The following is a 7953-nucleotide window of genomic DNA, read 5'->3' as shown; positions in this document are numbered from 1 at the left end:
GTGTGTCCACATGATTATGCTACTGTAGTAATCATGTTTTATAGCTTTTGTTTCAATAAAGTGCCAAGTAAGACCTTTAGGATAGCTTACGGTGATAGTTGTGTTGATCCTGCTGAAAATCAGAAATTTTGCACCCAGTAAAGTAGTTTTGTTAATTCACACGAACATGCTTCTGATCTGATTCTTTTTGCTCTGGATTGGTACACGAATTTCTTAGGACTTCATAATTTATTATAATTTTTGGAGTTCCATAAGTATACGTTTGATACAGATTACTACAGACTGTTATGTTTTTGACAGATTCTGTTTTCTATGTGTTGTTTGCTTATTTTGATGAATCTATGAGTAGTATTGTAGTGTATGAACCCTAGATAAGTTGGAGTACAGTAGATATTACACCAATATGAATTTAGAATGAGTTCATTACAGTACCTAAGTGGTTGTTTTATTTTCTTATACTAACATAGCTTACGAGTTTTCTGTTGAGTTTTGTGTTGTGGAGTTTTCAAGTTTTGGGTAAAGACTCGATGGACTATGGAATAAGTAGTGGCAAGAGCCTAAGCTTGGGGATGCCCAAGGAACCCCAAGGTAATATTCAAGGACAACCAAGAGCCTAAGCTTGGGGATTCCCCGGAAGGCATCCCCTCTTTCGTCTTCGTTCATCGGTAACTTTACTTGGAGCTATATTTTTATTCACCACATGATATGTGTTTTTCTTGGAGCGTCATGTCATTTTCTTTAGCTTTGCTTGCTGTTTGAATAAAGTATCAAGATCTGAAATTCTTTAATGAGAGAGAGTCTTCGCATAGTTGCTCATTGATCTTCACTTATATCTTTCGGAGTAGTTTGTCATTTGCTCTAGTGCTTCACTTATATCTTTTAGAGCATGGTGGTAGTTTTATTTTGAAGAAATAGATGAACTCTCATACTTCACTTATATTATTTTGAGAGTCTTAAATAGCATGGTAATTTGCTTAATGTTAATATACTTGGTATTCAAGATATGTGAAACTTTCTTTTGAGTGAATTGAATACTAAGATAAGTTTGATGCTTGATAATTGTTTTGAGATATGGAGGTGATAATATCAAAGTTGTGCTAGTTGAGTAATTGTGAATTTGAGAAATGCTTTTGTTGAAGTCAGCAAGTCCCGTAGCATGCACGTATGGTTAAAGTTGTGTAACAAATTTGAAACATGAAGTGTACCTGGCTTGTGCATCCTTATGAGTGGCGGTCGGGGACGAGCGATGGTCTTTTCCTACCAATCTATCCCCCTAGGAGCATGCGCGGTGTACTTGGTTTTTGATGACTTTTAAATTTTTGCAATAAGTATATGAGTTCTTTTGACTAATGTTGAGTCCATGGATTATACGCACTTTTACCTTTCCACCTTTGCTAGCCTCTTCGGTACCGTGCATTGCCCTTTCTCACCTTGAGAGTTGGTGCAAACTTCGCCGGTGCATCCAAACCCCGTGATACGATACGCTCTATCACACATAAACCTCCTTATATCTTTCTCAAAACAGCCACCATACCTACCTACCATGGCATTTCCATAGCCATTCCGAGATATACTGCCATGCAACTTCCACCACAATCATCATGACATACATTACTTTTGTCATATTGCCATTGCATGATCATGTAGTTGACATCGTATTTGTGGCAAAGCCACCATGCATTATTTTTCATACATGTCACTCTTGATTCATTGCACCATCCCGGTACACTGCCGGAGGCATTCATATAGAGTCATATCTTGTTCTAAGTTTCGAGTTGTAATCCTTATGTTGTAATCAATAGAAGTGTGATGATCATCATTATTAGAGCATTGCCCAAATAAAAAAAAGAGAAAGGCCAAAAGAAAAAAAGAAAGGCCCAAAAAAAGAGAGAAAAAAAGGGGGACAATGCTACTATCTCTTTTTCCACACTTGTGCTTCAAAGTAGCACCTTGTTCCTCATGTAGTGAGTCTCATAAGTTGTCTTTTTCATACTAGTGGGAATTTTTCATTATAGAACTTGGCTTGTATATTCCTATGATGGGCTTCCTCAAATGCCCTAGGTCTTCAAGAGCAAGCAAGTTGAATGCACACCCACTAGTTTTCTTTTGTTGAGCATTCATAGCTCTAGTGCATCCGTTGCATGGCAATCCCTACTCCTCATGTTGACATCAATTGATGAGCATCTCCATAGCCCGTTGATTATCCTCGTCAATGTGAGACTTTCTCCTTTTTTGTCTTCTCCACACAATCCCCATCATCATATTCTATTCCACCCATAGTGCTATATCCATGGCTCATGCTCATGTATTACGTGAAGGTTGAAAAAGTTTGAGATTATTTTAGTATGAAACAATTGCTTGGCTTGTCATCGGGGGTATAGAAGTTGGGAACATCTTTGTGTGACAAAAATGAAGCATAGCCTAACTATATGATTTTGTAGGGATGAACTTTATTTTGCCATGTGATTTTGAGAAGACATGATTGCTTTATTAGTATGCTTGAAGTATTATTATTTTTGTGTCAATATGAACTTTTGTCTTGAATCTTTCGGATCTGAATATTCATATCACAATTAAGAAGATTTACATTGAAATTATGCCAAAGTATCACTCCACATCAAAAATTCCTTTTTATCATTTGCCTACTCGAGGATGAGCAGGAATTAAGCTTGGGGATGCTTGATACGTCTCCAACGTATCTATAATTTTTGATTGCTCCATGCTACTTTATCTACTGTTTTAGGCAATATTGGGCTTTATTATCCACTTTTATATTATTTTTGGGACTAACCTATTAACCGGAGGCCCAGCCCAGATTTGTTGTTTTATGCCTATTTCAGTGTTTCGAGGAAAAGGAATATCAGACGGAGTCAAAACGGAACGAAATCAACTGGAGAAGTTAATTTTGGAAGGAAACCAACCTGATGGGCTTGGAGTGCACGTCAGGGGAGTCCCGGGCTGCCCACGAGGGTGGGGGAGCGCCCCCCTGGGCGCCCCCCCCCCAACCTCGTGAGCACCCCGGAGGTCCACCGACGAACCCCCTGCACCCATATATACCTACGTACCCTAAAACTTCCAGAACAGAAGATAGATCGGGAGTTCCGCCGCCGCAAGCCTCTGTAGCCACCAAAAACCTCTCGGGAGCCCATTCCGGCACCCTGCCGGAGGGGGGTCCCATCACCGGTGGCCATCTTCATCATCCCGGTGCTATCCATGACGAGGAGGGAGTAGTTCATCCTCGGGGCTGAGGGTATGTACCAGTAGCTATGTGTTTGATCTCTCTCTCGTGTTCCCTCTATGGCACGATCTTGATGTATCCCGAGCTTTGCTATTGTAGTTGGATCTTATGATGTTTCTCCCCCACTACTCTCTTGTGATGAATTGAGTTTCCCCTTTGAAGTTATCTTATCGGATTGAGTCTTTTAAGAGAACACTTGATGTATGTCTTGCCGTGATTATCTGTGGTGACAATGGGATATCATGTGCCACTTGATGTATGTTTTGGTGATCAACTTGCGGGTTTCGTGACATTGGGAACCTATGCATAGGGGTTGGCACACGTTCTTGACTCTCCGGTAGAAACTTTGGGGCATTCTTTGAAGTACTATTATGTTGGTTGGATGAATCTGAGATTGTGTGATGCATATCGTATAATCATGCCAACGGATACTTGAGGTGACAATGGAGTATCTAGGTGACATTAGGGTTTTGGTTGATTTGTATCTTAAGGTGTTATTCTAGTACGAACTCTTTTATAGATTGATCCGAAAGAATAACTTTGAGGTGGTTTTGTACCCTACCATAATCTCTACGTTTGTTCTCCGCTATTAGTGGCTTTGGAGTGACTCTTTGTTGCATGTTGAGGGCTTGTCATATTATCTATCTATGTTATTATTGTTGAGAGAACTTGCACTAGTGAAAGTATGAACCCTAGGCCTTGTTTCTATCATTGCAATACCGTTTACGCTCACTTTTACCACTTGTTACCTTGCTGTTTTTATATTTTCAGATTACAAAAACCTATATCTACTATCTATTTTGCACTTGTATCACCATCTCTTCGCCGAACTAGTGCACCTATACAATTTTCCATTGTATTGGGTGTGTTGGGGACACAAGAGACTTTTTGTTATTTGGTTGCAGGGTTGTTTGAGAGAGACCATCTTCATCCTACGCCTCCTACTGATTGATAAACCTTAGGTCATCCACTTGAAGGAAATTTTCTACTGTCCTACAAACCTGTGCACTTGCAGGCCCAACAACGTCTACAAGAAGAAGGTTGTGTAGTAGACATCAGGCCCATCCTCGGTCTATGATTAGGTCAGACTTGAGGCCAGACACGGGGAATTTTACGTCCCACCCACCACCCACTTAGTAGCCACTGTTGACGACTTAACCGACATGGTAGACTACACCTCCGAGGAGGCTGATAGCATGGACAAGGATATCGACGTCATGACCCATACGGCTCCCTCCCCGACCACTCCCAACAAGGGAAAGTAGACTACCTCTTCCACTTACAACGTCTACATGGTTGACACCCCCAAGGAGGATGGCGATGACCCCGGTGAGGAGTCATCCTAACACCGACGCTAACGCAGGTGATCCAAAGGACATGGAAGGGGCAGGGAAGACAACTTGAACACACACACACAATCGGCACCAGAGATGATGCTACTCCAGACAACATGGAGGAGCTCAGCGACAACACCACCCCCAAACAGCATGGCGTCGCTCCTAAAGGCCATGAGGATCAGGGCGACCCCGAGAACCCCAACAATTCCTATGACATCAACTACATCCCTCCTTCCGAAGAGGAGGATAGCCTCGAACCCAGGGATTTCATCATCCCCGAGGACCCTCTGGATTAGGAGCGGTTCAAGCGGTAGCTCATAGCCACTGTCTGAAGCCTGAAGAAGAAGAAGCAGTAGTTAAAAGCAGAACATGATACCCTCAACGATAGGTGGACAAGGGTCTTAGCAGCCGAAGAGGGCTTTGACTATCAGGGGCAGGATCAAAACAAAAGCTACCCACAACAGTGTCTACTCCCGCAATTCGAAGAAGAGGCCCTTGAGCCCACACTCCCTAGACGCACTCAGACAAACCAGCCCGACCGCCCCCTCGAAGACGGGACAGGCCGTCTAGAGAAGCTGAAAACCCACCCGCGCTCCCTCGCCGGAAGGGCAAGGAACAAATACAGCCAGAGGATCCATATGACCTACGACTCAACTTAACCGCCAAGGCGGCACAAACAGGATCCATTTATGGATCTAGAGGACACACGCCCGCTGGACAGGATGGATACCAAGCCTGACGCGATAGAAATGGTATAGCCTGGGAGCAGCACCGTGCTAGGATGACAACTGATCTTCGGCACGACGTGGCCCAGGTCAGGGGTGCCACACACCCAATGTGTTTTACAGACAAGGTGATACAACATCAGTTCCCCGAGGGGTTTAACCCGTAAACATCGAGCAGTACGATAGGACAACAAACCCGGCCATGTGGATCGAAGATTTCCTACTCCACATTCATATGGCCTGAAGAGACAACCTCCACGCCATTAAATATTCGCCACTAAAGCTTAAAGGACCGGCAAGGCAGTGGTTAAACAGCCTCCCCGAAAACTCCATTGGGAGCTGAGAAGAACTCGCGGACGCCTTCCGAGCTAACTTTCAAGGCACCTATGTTCGGCCTCTGGATGCCAATGACTTGAGCCATGTTGTTCAGCAGCCCTGGGAGTCAGCCCGACAATTTTGGAATCGGTTCTTGACCAAGAAAACAAGATCGTCGATTGTCCGGATGATGAGGCAATAAGCCTCTTTCAAGCACATCATTCAGGACGAATGGCTCGCTCGCCAACTCGGCCATTACAAGCCGAGAACAATGTCGGCCCTCACCTCTCTCATGACCCCGCTTTTGCGTGGGCGAAGACAGCCGGTTAGCTCATAGAAGCAACCATCCGGACGACCCCGTCACCTCAGAGGTCTGGGATGGAAATGGGAAATCATGGCACAACAAGAACAAGTGTCGGCGCAACAGCGGGGAAGCCGATGACACGATAGTAAATGTCCGGTTCAGCAACTCAAAATCAGGAGATCCACATCACCTCAGACAAGGCTGCCAACCACACCAACCATACTGTTGGGTGATTAAATAGGCCGGCAAGCTTATAGCCGAGGAAGGAAGAAAACAAGAAACAAAAGCATGTCAGCTCACACACATTTCGTCAAACACAAGCGGAGCAAGTAAGAACGTACCTCCCAGAGCAGCGAGCTTCACATGATGAAGGGGTCGATCGATCTCTTCTCACCCTCTCTTTCTTCTTCTCCTCCTCTTCCGAGGCTGCACCGTTGTCGGCCAACATGTCGAGGTCAATCTTGTCGGCGCTGGTAGCGGCCGGGGTGGGCCCCATCCCTGGGCGAGCACCCAGACCTAGCTCTCGAGCCGGGCACGGTCTAGTAGGCCGACGGCAGGGGCGTCGACGGACGCGCTGTCGAGGGCAGCAAGGAACTCGTGGGGATTTAGGCTGGCAACGCCGGTGATGATGACTTTGTTGGCGGCGGCGGCCGACTCTGCGGATTCATCGATCGGAGGAGGAGAGTGGGGGTCGCGCGCGCAGGGGCAGGTGAGGGCGTCGCAAAGGATCCCGACGGCTGTGGCCCTGGCGTGGGTGACAGCGGCGAGGCCGGTGTTGGCCTTGCGAGGGCGTCGGCGTTAGGGGCGATGAGGAAGGGCTTGACAGCGACGGCGAGGGGAGGAGACGAGGGAGGATTCAGGGGAGGGGAGTGGAGGCGAGTGGGCCACCACTGGTGGCGGCCCTTGGTCTTGGCCCAGACCAGCCCCCCGGCGGCTAGGGTTTTGGGGCTGGGGCTCGGGATCCTCGGTCGCCATCGCGGGTGCATGGGAGGGGAGGGGATTGGCGGCGGATGAATTTGGGGGAGGTGGCGGCGGATGGAGGAGGAGGGGGCATTGCCTCTCTGCCCGCGTTTTCTCGCTGCGGTCGCTAACCTTTTTCTCTCGTAGCTTCCCGCTGCCCGCTCGGTCACTATTCATAATCGACATGGATGGCCTAAGAATGGCTGCCACCCTTTCATCATTTATATGCTCAATTCATGTCCAGCTGAATAGCTTGTTACTACCTAGCCCTGGACATCTGCAAACTTTGACAAAAGAGGCACCAGAAAATCCAGAACACAACTAAGGTTGGTCCCTTTTCACAAAGGACACTGACAATGCACATGCAAGACAATTTTACAATATCTTCGGCAAAATAAGGCTTTGTAGAGCATGTGTTTTTCATGGGAGGAGTCCGTTAAGAGAGACCTGAAGGATTGAAGTATCACCAAAGAACTAGCTATGGACAGGGATGCGTGGAAGCTTGCTATCCATGTGCCAGAGCCATGAATTAGTCGCAAGATCTTATGGGTTTTACCTCTAGCCTACTCCAACTTGTTTGGGACTAAAGGCTTTGTTGTTGTTTTTGTTGTTGTCATCATGTGGCAAAAAAATATGAAGAAAAAAATCTTAAGTAGGCAGTTACTAATACTTCTAAATAGATATGACAGTTCAGATAAGCAAGACATCATATAACTGAATCATGACTAAGAATACCGATTAAACCTAAGTAGGCATGAAAAGTCTGTTACTATTAGAATAAAAAAAAGGGATCGCCTGGAACTCAGCCGGCTGAGACATAGTTACGTCTCAGTCACCTGACGTCACCTGACATATTTTCTCATTTAAACAGGATTTTTTTTGGCCGCTCGGCAACCCGCTCGTTTCCTTCGATCTGGCCTTTTATTTTTGGTTGGTCAATGTCCGTTGTCTTGTCTCGTGGGTTCTCTAGTTTGGGCCTCGTTGCAGTTCTTTTTTTTTTGTAACTAGGTCCAGCTTTCTTTCGTTCACTAACACTGATGCAAAAAACAATATGGTGTTTTTCTGTGGGGAAAT

This window comes from Triticum dicoccoides, chromosome 6B (genome assembly GCF_002162155.2).
Source record: "Triticum dicoccoides isolate Atlit2015 ecotype Zavitan chromosome 6B, WEW_v2.0, whole genome shotgun sequence".
NCBI lineage: Eukaryota > Viridiplantae > Streptophyta > Magnoliopsida > Poales > Poaceae > Triticum > Triticum dicoccoides.
This window is presented reverse-complemented; position numbering follows the sequence as displayed.